Source organism: Nematolebias whitei, chromosome 10 (genome assembly GCF_014905685.2).
Source record: "Nematolebias whitei isolate Nwh7 chromosome 10, NemWhi1, whole genome shotgun sequence".
Taxonomy (NCBI): Eukaryota; Metazoa; Chordata; class Actinopteri; order Cyprinodontiformes; family Rivulidae; genus Nematolebias; species Nematolebias whitei.
Window position 1 is genome coordinate 41,590,846 of NC_056507.1, and position 14,217 is coordinate 41,605,062.

Here is a 14,217-nt window from a genome sequence, read left to right on the forward strand (position 1 = left end):
ATGTGAAGGTTATTCTCTTTGCACCAGCTCTCCAGGTGTTCCACCTCTTGCCTGTAGCTGGACTCATCATTGTTTGTGATGCATCCCACCACTGCTGTATCATCTGCAAACTTTACCATGTGACAGCCTGGATGGGTAGCTGCACAATCATACGTGAGCAGAGTAAACATGAAGGGGCTCAACACACATCCCTGAGGAGAGCCAGTGCTGAGGGTTATGGTGGAGGAGGAGAAGTTGTGGATCCTCACTGACTGTGGTCTGTTTGTTAAAAAGTCTAGTACCCAGTTGCAAATGGAGGGGCTTAGTCCTAGTGGGAATAGTTTGTCCATCAGGGTTTGGGGGATCATGGTGTTGAAGGTGGATGTGAAGTCCACAAAGAGCATATGGACGTAAGAGTTTTTCTGCTCCAGGTGGTTGAGCCCAGTGTGGACCACGGAGGAGACAAAAATTTGGCAAACAAACAATTGTAAAAACATTTTGTCTTCATCCGAAAGACTTCTTCAGTCTGTGGAGATGCATTTAGCTTTTAGCTGGACAGTTTCTTTTTTCGTGCTAAAACGTTTCGCCTTCGATGACCTGACTGAAAAATGTTGGATTTTATACCTGGATTATTGAGCATGGATTTTGTTGTTTTCAACCAGTTTGACAAGACTGTCAACAAGGAAGAGGGCCGGCAATGGAGGAGAGGCGTACCAAAGAGACCATCTAATCACAAGCAGAACTGGTTTGTTCCACTTTGGAGTAAGCTGTTGGAGGAAGAATCAGTTTTGTTGTGTTTCCTTGACTGATGAAGCCTTTCGGATCGAAGGCGAAATGTTTCAGCACAAAAAAAAGAAACTGTCCAGATGACCTGACTGAAAAATGTTGGATTTCATCTGAGCGTTATATGTACAGTGCCTTGCGAAAGTATTCAGCTCCCTTGAACTTTTCAACCTTTTGCCACATTTCGGGCTTCAAACATAAAGATATAAAATTTTAATTTTTTGTGAAGAATCAACAACAAGTGGGACACAATCGTGAAGTGGAATGAAATTTATTGGACGTGTCAAACTTTTTTAACAAATAAAAAACTGAAAAGTGGGGTGTGCAATATTATTCAGCCCCTTTACTTTCAGTGCAGCAAACTCACTCCAGAAGTTCAGTGAGGATCTATGAATGATCCAATGTTGTCCCAAATGACTGATGATGATAAATAGAATCCACCTGTGTCTAATCAAGTCTCCGTATAAATGCACCTGCTCTGTGATAGTCTCAGGGTTCTGTTCAAAGCGCAGAGAGCATCATGATGACCAAGGAACACACCAGTCAGGTCTGAGATACTGTTTTGGAGAAGTTTAAAGCCGGATTTGGATACAAAAAGATTTCCCAAGCTGTAAACATCCCAAGGAGCACTGTGCAAGCATTGAAATGGAAGGAGTATCAGACCACTGCAAATCTACCAAGACCTGGCCGTCCCTCTAAACTTTCATCTCGAACAAGGAGAAGACTGATCAGAGATGCAGCCAAGAGGCCCATGATCACTCTGGATGAACTGCAGAGATCTACAGCTGAGGTTGGAGTCTGTCCAAAGGACAACAATCTGTCGTACTATGCACAAATCTGGCCTTTATGGAAGAGTGGCAAGAAGAAAGCCATTTCTCAAAGATATCCATAAAAAGTGTAGTTTAAAGTTTGCCACAAGCCACCTGGGAGACACACCAAACATGTGGAAGAAGGTGCTCTGGTCACATGAAACCAAAATCAAACTGTTTGGCCTCAATGCAAAATGATATGTTTGTGCCACAATTGGGTTTAGGATTCAGAGTAAGCCTGACACAGGAGTGCAAAAACAAGAACAGTTTTTATTAACTAGTCTGTTGGTTGCTGGGGTCAGGGTCCAAGGCAGGAGTCCAAACTTTTCAGTCTGAATGTGGCAGGTGAAATCCAGAGGCGTGGTCCAATGGTCGTAGCAGGGGTCAAGCACATAGAAGCAGAGAAACAAGAATAGGGCCGAGTCATGATCCAAAAGAGTAGTCAAAGAGAGAGCCAGAGTTGTTACCATGGTCAGATATGCAGACAAATCCAGAGAGGGGCAAGGCAAGGTGAGGAGTCAAAAAACAGGCGAGGGTTCAAGGCAAGACAAGGCAAAAGACAACACTATGGAACAGGATACTATGACTGAAGGCTTCACTATCAGGGACCATGGGAGGTTTAATAATTCAGCCCAGTGGAGAGGGAGAATGGAGTTTATAAAGGGTGCAGAGCAGGTGAACTAGATGAGCTGAACAGGTGAGTGTAATCAGGGTTGATGAGCTGAAAGTGCAGAGGTAGGTGTGGCTAATGACAGAAGAAAAACAGCATGATGACAAAGAGGAGCAGAAACATGACATGATGGGGCTGTGAGTGTGAGACAGGGGCTGATGGGGGGTCAGTGGGGGCCGCTGATCATGACAGTTTGGCGTTAAAACAACACAGCTCATCACCCAGAACACACCATCCCACTGTCAAACATGGTGGTGGAAGCATCATGGTTTGGGCCTGCTTTTGGTCAGCAGGGACAGGGAAGATGATCAGAATTGATGGGAAGATGGATGGGGCCAAATATAGGACCATTCTGGAAGAAAACCTGTTTGAGTCTGCAAGAGACCTGAGACTGGGACAGAGATTTATCTTCCAACAAGACAATGATCTAAAACATAAAGACACATCTACAATGGAATGGTTCACAAATAAATGTATCCAGGTGTTGGAATGGCCAAGTCAAAGTCCAGACCTGAATCCAATCGAGAATCTGTGGAAAAAGCTGAAGACTGCTGTTCACAAGCGCTCTCCATCCAACCTCACTGAGCTCGAGCTGTTTTGCAAGGAAGAATGGGCAAGAATGTCAGTCTCTCTATGTGCAAAACTGATAGAGACATACCCCAAGCGACTTGCAGCTGTAATTGCAGCAAAAGGCGGCGCTATAAAGTATTAACGCAAAGGGGCTGAATAATATTGCACGCCCCACTTTTCAGTTTTTTATTTGTTAAAAAAGTTCGACATATCCAATAAATTTCATTCCACTTCACGATTGTGTCCCACTTGTTATTTATTCTTCACAAAAAATTAAAATTTTATATCTTTATGTTTGAAGCCTGAAATGTGGCAAAAGGTTGAAAAGTTCAAGGGGGCCGAATACTTTCGCAAGGCACTGTATCTCAGTTCAGTGTATATTTAGTTGATGTTTTTCTTAGTTCATATGTTAGATGTTATTACTGTTTTTCTTTTACATTTTATTGTTGGGTGTAACTGGGACCCTGTGTACATAATTTCGCTCCACCACATGTACCACATGAGGTGCGAATGACAATAAAGAAACTCTGACTCTGACTCTTCCTAAAATGGAGGATTCGTCCTGCAGTCTTAGAGTGTGGGAAAGAACCACCCTATTGTTCCTCAAGGACTCTTTTGGTAGAGGTGAATGTATGAAACAACATTGCCATCCCATGGTAGAAGTTATTTTTTGAACAATTTAATTTTCTTAATTCTCCTAAACACAATTGAATGTTTTGCTGTAAAACTGCTATGAAATAACTTGTTTCTTCTTTCTCAGCTTGGTACTCAGTTTTATCATGCATAAGAGAAAGTAGATGTTAAAAAAACTAGTAATCAGAAGTTTCAACTGTTGTTTGCACAAGTTCTAGTGAAAATGTTTATGGATGAGTCAAACTGCTTAGAAGTCTTAATTATCCTGCTGTTATATTGAGTATTTACCAAAGCAGAGTAAATTAGCCTTTTGTTTTTAATATTTTTATTAAAGTTCAAATAAAACAGTAACCTGAAACAAAGGTCCACCCTTTCTGTTTTGATTGGGTCGACCATCAATATTGTTAACGCCCCTAAGTCAGAAAAAAGTTATTCTGACGTTTAGTTTAGGGCAGTCTTGGGGGAAGCTTGTGAAGAAGAAAGGTCGAGCAATCTGAAATTTATGCCAGAAGATAAGAAGTTCATGCAGAAAAGAGACAAGTGTTCCAGAGATTTGTCTCGTGTTTCAAGGAAGCACCAAAAGGTTCCTTGTCACTAAAAGGAGAAAACGCAGCCCTCCAGAAACGCTTCAACATACCCCTCGGGAGCCAGTTAACTCGACTCCAGATTTCAGCTGATGTCCAGTGCGAGGGATATCCACCTTTGACGCTTAACTCATCTCAAGAGAGTCCCTGGTAACCCTCAGGCGGTTGAACTAGAACTTCAAATAGGTAGGAAAAGCTTTATTATTAATTAGAATTAAGTTTTCCTAAATTGACAAATCACATCTAGCCAAAACACCTCTTTTTGTTAACTTTATAGATGATAATTTACTCTGCTTTTGAACCTCATAATTCACCTTATTAAAGTTTAGAAGATAATTCCATAACCTCTTTGTGTGTTGTCAAGTTAAAGCCATTATTCATTCTTCAGCTTTACTCATCATTTTGATCACTTATATTTACCAAAATCGATAATAAACTTCACAAAATTGTACTTTGACTCTAAGCATTTTTATAATATATGACATTCGAATTTAATACGAAAATAACTCACAAGAACACGTAAACTTGAGTCTGATTTCATATTTTTCTTAGTTAAGAACCGGAAAGCAAGTGGTGCCCCTTTCAGAATAAAATTACTAATCAAAATTCAACAATCTGAGGACCCTTCCTCTACAAGGCGCAGAGGGAAGTCCAGCAGGCGAGAGTCCGGAACTGGGAAGCAGATGGGCGACAGGACTAACAGCTAAGGCGAGAGGACGTTGTCATACAGGTGGGGGTCGTTACCGTTTTCAGTGAGGCGTCAGTCCAGGGGGGTCAAGCAGGAGGCGAAGTTAGGCGGGCGATGAGTCAGGAAGCCAGTAGAGCGAACCATAGAGATAAGGATACAAACCAGGGAATGGGACAGGAGCAAAGAGGACAGGTAAGAGACTAAACTGGGTAAACACTATGATAAACTATGAGATACAGGAACAAGAGATCAAGAGCACAGGATAACTACTGGCAAAAAACTGTTTTTGACTATCTGGCAATCACCCTGTGTGAGAGTCTGACTTATAAAGGGTGCAGAGACATGTGCAGCTAATTGAAAGGTAATCAGAGCTGTAGGTGCTGCATGCAGTGAAGACAAACCAGTTTGATCAGTGAAGACAACCTTAAACCCTCATGCAGCCAAGACAACATGACACACACACACACACACACGCAGACAGAAGAGAAGAAAAGGATCCAAAGACACCAAGCAGGGCACAGAGTGATAGAAAATCTAATCTAACAGGCGTGAATCGTGACAGATGTGTGTCCCATCAGTGTATGAATGTGATCTCAAAAGAACTGATTAGTCTCTTTAGAATGATTTGTTCACTTAGCTTTGCAGAGATTTAGTAGAGTGCTGTATGAATAGGTTAATGAAGGCACAGGTTGTGTTGTAAAGAGCTTTGAGTATCTCGATAAGATAGAAAGGCGCTATATAAGTACAGTCCATTTACCATTCATTCCCATAAAAACTCACAGTATGTTAGCTAATAAGCATTTCAACCAATCTGAAATACTTTTGACACAAAGTGAGAAAAATGTGCAGAATTACAAAGAGCACCACTCTGTTAAACATAGAGGTGGCAAATCATTCTTTTGTTAATTAGTTTGTTAGTTAGCAAACTTTCACAACAGCATTAAGTAGGGAAAGTGCTTTAGTGCTAGCTGATTTCCATCCTTGACCCCGGGACAGGGTTCAGTTCAATTCAGTTATTTTTTTTAGTGCCAAGTCACAACAGAAGTCATCTCACGGCACTGAACAGAAACATTCATATATAAAGTAAGTTAACATTATTTACTGTATCTGAGGAGCAGACTGCTTTGAATTTAACTCCATCGCAGAACTCTCATTGTGAGCAAGCATGAAGGCAACAGTGAAAAGGAAAAACTCCCTCATGAGGAAGAAACTTTAGCAGAACCAGGCTCAGGACAAGCGGCCATCTGCTTCGACCAGCTGGGTTTGGTAGGAACAGATACACAATGGCAGGTCAAGAATCACGTTAAGATAGAAATAGTATCAAATGAAAACTATTCAATTTTAACAATTCATTTAAGGAAATTAGGTCAGTTTGTCCTCTAGTAGTCTAAGCCTATTAGCAGCATAACAAGCCAACCCTAATTATAGGATTTATCAAAAAGAAAAGTCTTGAGTCCAGTTTTAAAACTGGGTAATGTGTCAGCCTCACGGACAGAAACTGGAAGTTGATTCCACAAGAGAGGAGCCGAATAACTGAAAGATCTTCCTCCCATTTATCCTCTGGAAACTCTAGGAACCGTAAGTAAGCCTGCAGTCTGAGAGCGAAGTGCTCTGTTAGGAAAATATGGAACAATAAGATCTGTAATATAAGATGGAGCTTGGTTGTTGAGAGCCTTGAAGGTTAGAAGTAAGATTTTGAATTCTAAGATGCTCAGGTCCAAAAACTAATACCTCAGTCTTGTCTGTGTTCAAAATCAGAAACTTTAGGGTCATCCAGGTTTATATGTCTTTAAGACATGCTTGTAGTCTAAGTAACTGACTGGATTCATTGGGTTTCATGGACAAATGTAATTGTGTATCATCAACATAACAATGAAAATTTATCCCATGCTGTTTAATAACATTACCTAATGGAAGCATATACAAGGTAAAGAGTACTCATCCAAGCGCTAAACTTTGAAGAACTCCATGACTAACTTTGGTGTATGAAAATGATTCATTATTTACATTTACAAATTGGAATCTATCAGATAAAAATTATTTAAACCAATTTAAAACCATTCCTGTAATTCCAATATCATATTCAAGTCTCTGTATTAGAATATTATGATCAACTGTATCAAATGCAGCACTGAGGTCTAACAAGACCAGTGTAGACACCTGTCCATTATCTGAGGCCATGAGAATATCATTTATATCTTTCATCAGTGCAGTTTCAGAGCTATGATGAGCTCTTCTTTGCAGATGTTCATGCAACTGACTTGCAACTATCTTCTCTAGAATTTTTTAGAATAGAATAGAAACAGCCTTTATTGTCCCAAGGATGGGAAATTCAAGTGTAACAGCAGCAACAGCTAAAAAGATAAAAAGATTTCACACAAAACTTCCTAAATGTTAATAAACAATACAATATATAAAGAAATAAGATGAACAATATAAATAATAATGTTCAATATGTATTGGAACATTGATAAGGACAGACTATTTACAGTACAGTATTATAGGCAGAGTGTGTGCTTTAGCAGAGGTCAGCATGTATTTAATCCTTATTGAGTTTGTTGGGAGCAGTGATGGTTGTAGAGTCTAACAGCTGCTGGGAGGAAGGACCTGCAGTAATGCTCCTTTGTGCATTTAGGATGCAGTAATCTGTCACTGAATGAGCTCTCCAGTTCAGCAACAGCTTCATGCATAGGGTGGGAGATGTTGTCCAGCAATGATGTTATTTTAGCTAGAGTCCTTCTGTCTCCCACCACCTGCACTGGGTTGAGGGGGCATCCAAGCTGGCCTTCTTGATGAGCTTCCTCTTCTCAGCTGATGATAAGCTGCTGCTCCAACAGACAACACCATAGAAGATGGCTTATGCCACTACCAAGTCAAAGGTCTTCAGGAGCACCCCCTGCACTCCAAAAAGACCTCTGTCTCCTCAGCTGGTAGATTTTTAGACGAAAGTTAGATTATATATAGATCTTTAATTGGCTAGGATTCCTGAGTTAAGTTTATGTTGTAAAGTAAAGTTAAGTAAATACAACATACATTTCTGATATAAATACATTTAAGCTTCATGTGGAAAACTTGGTAAAGAAACTGAAAGTTAAACTGGGTTTCTTTTTCAGAAACAAATCCTGTCTAACCCTGAATGCTAGGAAACGTCTTGTATCTGTGAATTTCCTTCCCTCCATTGATTACGGTGACATTATTTACATGAACGCTCCTACAAGAACCCTGCAGATGTTGGATGCTGTCTATCTTGGTGCACTAAGATTCATAACTGGCTGTGATTATCGTACTCAAAAACTGGAGTATGACTTTTTATAACTGTACGCGGGAGTATACTGGGGGCTTTATAACTGAAAGATCTGCCTCCCATTCTGTTTTTGAAAATTCTAGGAACCACACGTAAACCTGCAGTCTGAGAGCGAAGTTTTCTGTTAGGAAAATATGGAACAATAAGATCTGTAATATAAGATGGAGCCAGGTTGTTGAGAGCTTTGTAGGTTAGAAGTAAGATTTTGAATTATATTCTGGATTTGACAGGGAGCCATTGGAGAGAAACTAAAACTGGAGAAATATGATCTCTCCTACTAACTCCAGTTAATACTCTGGCAGCAGCATTTTGGATCAACTGAAGACGTTTTAAAGAAGTATTTGGACACCCAGATAATAAACCATTGCAATAGTCCAGTCTAGACATGACAAATGCATGGACCAGTTTTTCTGCATCTATTTTAGATATGATGTTTCTAATTTTAGTGATATTACGCAGGTGGAAGAAGGCAGTTTTTAATGTGGGGGATAAAAGACATGTCCTGATCAAAAATAACACCAATATTTTTAACATTAGAGCTGGAGGACAGATTAATGCCATCTGAGGAGGGAGAAATACAAACAATCACTCCTAAGGTGCTCAGGTCCAAAAACCAAAACCTCAGTCTTGTCTGTGTTCAACAGGAGAAAATTAAGGGTCATCCAAGTTTTTATGTCTTTAAGACATGCTTGTAGTCTAAGTAGCTGATTGGATTCATTGGGTTTAATGGACAAATATAACTGTGTGTCATCAGCATAACAATGAAAATGTTTCCCTTCAAGCTAATATTGCGATGAAATGATTAGTGAAACTTGTGTTTTTTAGATTCCCTAACACCAGCATCCAGCCCATCCTCAGTTGTTTATGGAGTAGCAGCAGGCCAGGAGGAGCTCTCATCTTCCTCTTCTTCACTCAACCTGGAGTGTCGAGTGTGCGCTGACCGTGCCTCGGGATACCACTATGGAGTTCATGCCTGTGAGGGCTGCAAGGTGAGACGAAGAGTGTCAGGTTTTCTGTTTGATGGGGATGAAAACTACATCTTTCCGTGTATTAGACATGGAGCCCTCCCACTTTTTTCCTTTCTCATCTTTTTTTTTCTTCTTCTTCCCTTGTCCTGTCCAGCATTGTGACACTCAGAATTATTGTCTGAGTGTCAAAGTGATGCACAACAGATTTACTTTCACACACAGAGCATTATGGCTGCCTTAATGCTCCACTTGATATATACATAAAACTTTATTAGAATTTGCTTTGGGCTTGTTTCAAATGTAATGGACATGGGGATGAAAAACAAAGAAAAAAAAAGTAGAAAAGTGAGAGAAGGGTTAAAAGGTAAAGAAGGAGATATGAACAGAGGAGAGAGAGAGAGGGGTATAAAGAGAACACAAATCAACATCATTGAAGTCTGCCTATGGACCTGTGGAAAGAAAAAATAAGACAAAACCGAGAAACCACAACAACAAACAACATATATAATGATACATATAACATAATTAGAAAGTATTTTATACATTACATGGTAATACAAGATATATTTAGTGGTCTCCACAACCCAGTTGAGTGTATATCTGATAAACACCTGAATCTAAACACCTGTGTGAGCATGCTTGTCACTATAAGGTTTCTCCATAAAAATGTTCAATAGTGGATGTGGGGACCCACAGACTCATCCCCACAGGACACGATGGTAACACAGGGAAGACCGGAACCACAGACACACAGGGGTCCCCAAGCCCAGAGTTCTGGGAGTCCCCCAACAGGGACAACCGCACCCCGCAGAGATAGAAGCAAAGAGAAGCCCCGGGCGATCCCCAGCAACCACAATGCAGAAACCCCAGGAGGTTACAGCGACGGGTGCACAGGCCCCGCCGGCAACCCGCCCCTCCAGAGTAGATACGGCCATGGACACCGAGCCCCTTCTCATCTAATGTGGAGACTACTGCTCTGAGTTGTACTTTTGTTTGGATCCACTGATTGTTTTTATCCCCCAAAGTCCCGTTGATCAAACAGTGATGTTTCAAATCCATAAATAGTATTTGTTGCTGTGGAATTGTAAAAATAAAACTAGACTGGTTGAACTCAAAAGCCAGTGTGTCCCATGACTCGTGTTGTGATAAATTCCTCAAATCAGGCTCGACATGCACTCTCAATAGTTTTTCAGTTAACTGTTTACTAGTCACGTTGAAGAACAACCAAGACTGTTCTGAAAACTTATCAAAGAACAAAGCTGTACTGTCGGCACAAATCTTTGTGAGCTTTTGTTGCTGTTTTGTATTCTTTTTTACATATTTTATCAGTGTCCTGAAGCAAGAGGAGTTTTTACAACTTTGCATTATTAATCAGTAGAGCTCAAGACAGTCATGTGGATCAAATAGACTCCAAGCTGTGAACATTAGATGTGTTAATTTCATGTTCTCTAAATTTATAGACAAAGTTGACATCTTCTTGGCAAGTCTTGTTTGATTACTGCTTTACTAAAATTGTGAATGTTTCTGTTTTTAAATTAAGAATGCAATCTATATTTGAGATGCAGGTCTTATCAGTCATTATGGTGTTTGCTGTAGAGCTGCAATTTCTAACCTGGGCTCGGGCCCGGGCCTGGGCCAGGTGGGGCCAAAATAATGTGCTTGATGGGCAGGCCGGGTCGGTGTCGGGCTTTTGATGCGGTTTTACGAATCATATACCACAAAGAAAACTAAATGAGAATGCATGATATAAAATTGTGTTAATGTACTTGTAGAGGAGGAGGCAGGTCCGACCGGCTAGTTGAAATAGGTAAAAAAATGTCCAGTTAAGCTTCAGATGGATCACCTGATCACCGGCCGTGCGCGCCTCCACACCTGCTGTCATCTGCGGTGAAGGCAGTAGCAGCAGCAACAAAAGCTGAAGTGAGCAGCGCGTCCAATTAAACGTTCTATATTTTTCCAAATGATTTTGATCTAAAATTATTTTTGTTCATCTATATAATAGCCGATCTTTAGAGCTGATTTTTTTTAGGCTATTTATTTTGTATGTTAATATCTATTGGTTAACTTTTTAATAAACAAGAAATCTTATATCTTCCTTTCTTTGAAATATGTTTTTAAAATATCATGTCAAACTGATTTGCTTACAAAAGTAGTAAAAGCTTAATAAAAATAAATGCAGTTTTTTTGTATTGTTTGTTTGCTTGTTTTTTTGGGTTCGGGCCTGTAATTACAGTTAATTGTTCGGGTCGGGTTCAGAACAAATGGCTACGGGCTGGGCCGGCTGGGTCGGGTTGGATATTTTTAGGCCCGAATGCAACTCTAGTTTGCTGTGACCAATTTCCACCATACTAATGTAACTCCCCTTCTGTTTTTGCAATCTGAAAGAAGGTAATGCAAACATATTTTAAATATGCAGCTTTATTGTTCCAAAGCTGTACAAAAATCCATAACTAAACACTTTATAATTTTTTGGGGCTGCAAACTCGGCTGCTTTGAAGCTTTTTTTGGACAAAGTGAGCAAGATTGAGGGTAAAATTAAATCAATTTATTATAGTTATTATTATTTTTCAATATTTTCAACACACAGTATCTATGTTTAAATGAGATTCAAACAAAGGTAAAGTTTGGAGCAAAGATTATGAGATTATGTGTTTTGTTACTGTTCAGTAGTTATTTAAGACCCAAAGAAAGTTATGGTATAAACGGTACAAAGCGAAACAATGTGATGTCTTACAATATGCTTTAAATGCTCTTTGGGGAAATTAGTTTTACATTAAGTTGAACACACACACACACACACACGCTTTAAAGCAAACCTACAGAATTAAAATATAATCTATAGTAAAACACTCTACAGTTCCAGAGATAAAACCCTTTGCAACCCGTTTGCATTTCAGATACAGACTTTCAGACAAGTTTGACCCTGCATCTCCATGTGTAAACAACAAGCTCCGTTTAGTTTGCCATTAAAAAGATTTATATCTCTTGTACCCATCTAAATGTAAAATGTGCATTAGTTTGAGATTTGCATTTCCTGAACTACTTAGCTGAATCACCATCAATCACTCAAAAACTGTAAAACACATCAAACGTTTTAAGCAAAGATCAGGTGAAACAAGCTGAGTCTCATTTAGACCAAAACCATTTACATGGTTTGTCCTCTCCAGATATCTTTCCCAGGTTTCTGTTGGCTTGTTCATAAAACAGTTTGCAAAATGGCCACACAGACCAGTCTGTCTTTGTGCTGCCTCTGGCAGAGCTGACTCCTGCATAGACGGGAGTTCTTTTAGAAATGAAGCGATGGTTGTGGAACCGAAAAGGCACGGAGCAGAACTCATCTCTAGTGATGTGGAGCTCAACACATTAAAAGTGACAGATCTGACCCTTGCATTCTTTTCAAAATATGATACATTGCTGACTTTATCATTTCTGCTTGTGGTTAATTAGTTTTTAAATCATATGAAAAGTTATGGGGCAGCATGGTGGAGCAGTTGGTAGAGCTGCTGCCTCTCAGCGAGCAGGACGCCCTGGTTCAAATCCTGGATGGGGGTCTTTCTGGGTGGAGTTTGCATGTTCTCTCTGTGCTGCGTTGGTTTTCTCCAGGTACTCGGGTTTCCTCCCACAGATCAAAAACATTCATGTTAAGTAAGGATGCTCCGATCAGGTTTTTTGCTGCCGATCACCGATACCAATCATGCATGGTGCCAATCACTGATACTGATCACCGATACTAATCATTGATACCGAACACATGGCTTAGCTGTAAAGATTTTTGATTAAGATGAGTACAAAACAATTCCATAACAATATAAAAAAAGATACAAAAGATTTAAAATGAAAGGCAGCAGAAAGAAGAAAAAATCTTATTATATCTGCCCCTTTTTTCAAACAGTTATTTCAATCATAATAATTTTCAAGTAACAGAACAAAATGAATAACTTTCTAATTTTTCTAATTCTAATACAAAAACACACTAAGCTACTTAATGTATACTTTTTTAACAATTCAGTTTTGATCTTTTTCTTAAATGTACACATTGACTTGGCATTTTTAACATCACTCTCTAGACCATTCCACAATCCAACTCCTTGGATTGAGGTAGACCTTCCCTTCAGACTAGTTCTGAATTTTGGTTTGACAAATATCTCTATCCCCTTAAGATTATAACAACTTTGTCTTTTAACAAAATTTCTTCGGATATTTAATGGTAATGTGTTATTTTGAGCCCTATACATAACTGATAAAATACTATAATCTACCAAATCATGGAACTTTAATAACTTCAGTTGATAAAATAATGTGCTTGATGGGTGACTGTAATGCTTTCTGGTCATAATTCTTACAGCTCTTTTCTGTAAAATAAAAATAGGTTTTGTAAATGTTTTACACACTTTCCCCCAAACATCAATGCAATAGATTAAATGTGGAACAATGATTGTGTTATACAATATGTACAGAGCTTTATCATTTAATAATTCCCTGACTTTGTATAGTACTGCAATAGATTTAGATATTTTTGTTCTTACAGAATTTATGTGATTTTTCCATGTTAGCTGTTCATCAATGATTACACCCAAAAATTTCATCTCATTAACTCTACAAATCTCAACACCCTCAATTTTAAATGGATCATCAACAGTTCTCTTTTTGTTACTAAATATCATGTATTTAGTTTTATCTAAATTTAATGATAATTTATTAAGTTTAAACCAAGTTTGTATTTTATCAAATTCTGTCTTCATCAATTCCAACATCCGTTTTACATCTTTACCCAAACAAAAAAATGTGGTGTTATCTGCAAAAAGGACACATTTGAGGAGTCTTGATACATTCACTAAGTCATTTACATATAAAATAAATAACTTTGATCCAAGTACAGAGCCTTGAGGAACTCCACAAGTGATATTGCACAGGTCAGATCTTACACCATTTATTTGTACAAACTGTTTCCTATCTTTTAAATAGCTAGATACCCAGTGTAATGCTGGTCCTCTTATACCATATTTATTTAAATTTTCAAGGAGAATAGTGTGGTCAATAGTATCAAATGCTTTTTTTAAATCAACAAAAATACTAACACAATACTGTTTTTGATCGACAGCAGTAGTTATTTGTTCTATTATTTCCATGAGAGCCATTGATGTAGAGTTTTTTGCTCTAAACCCATACTGACTGCTACTTAGAAAGTTTTGTTTAGTAATAAATTTATCTAATCTGGTCACAAATAGT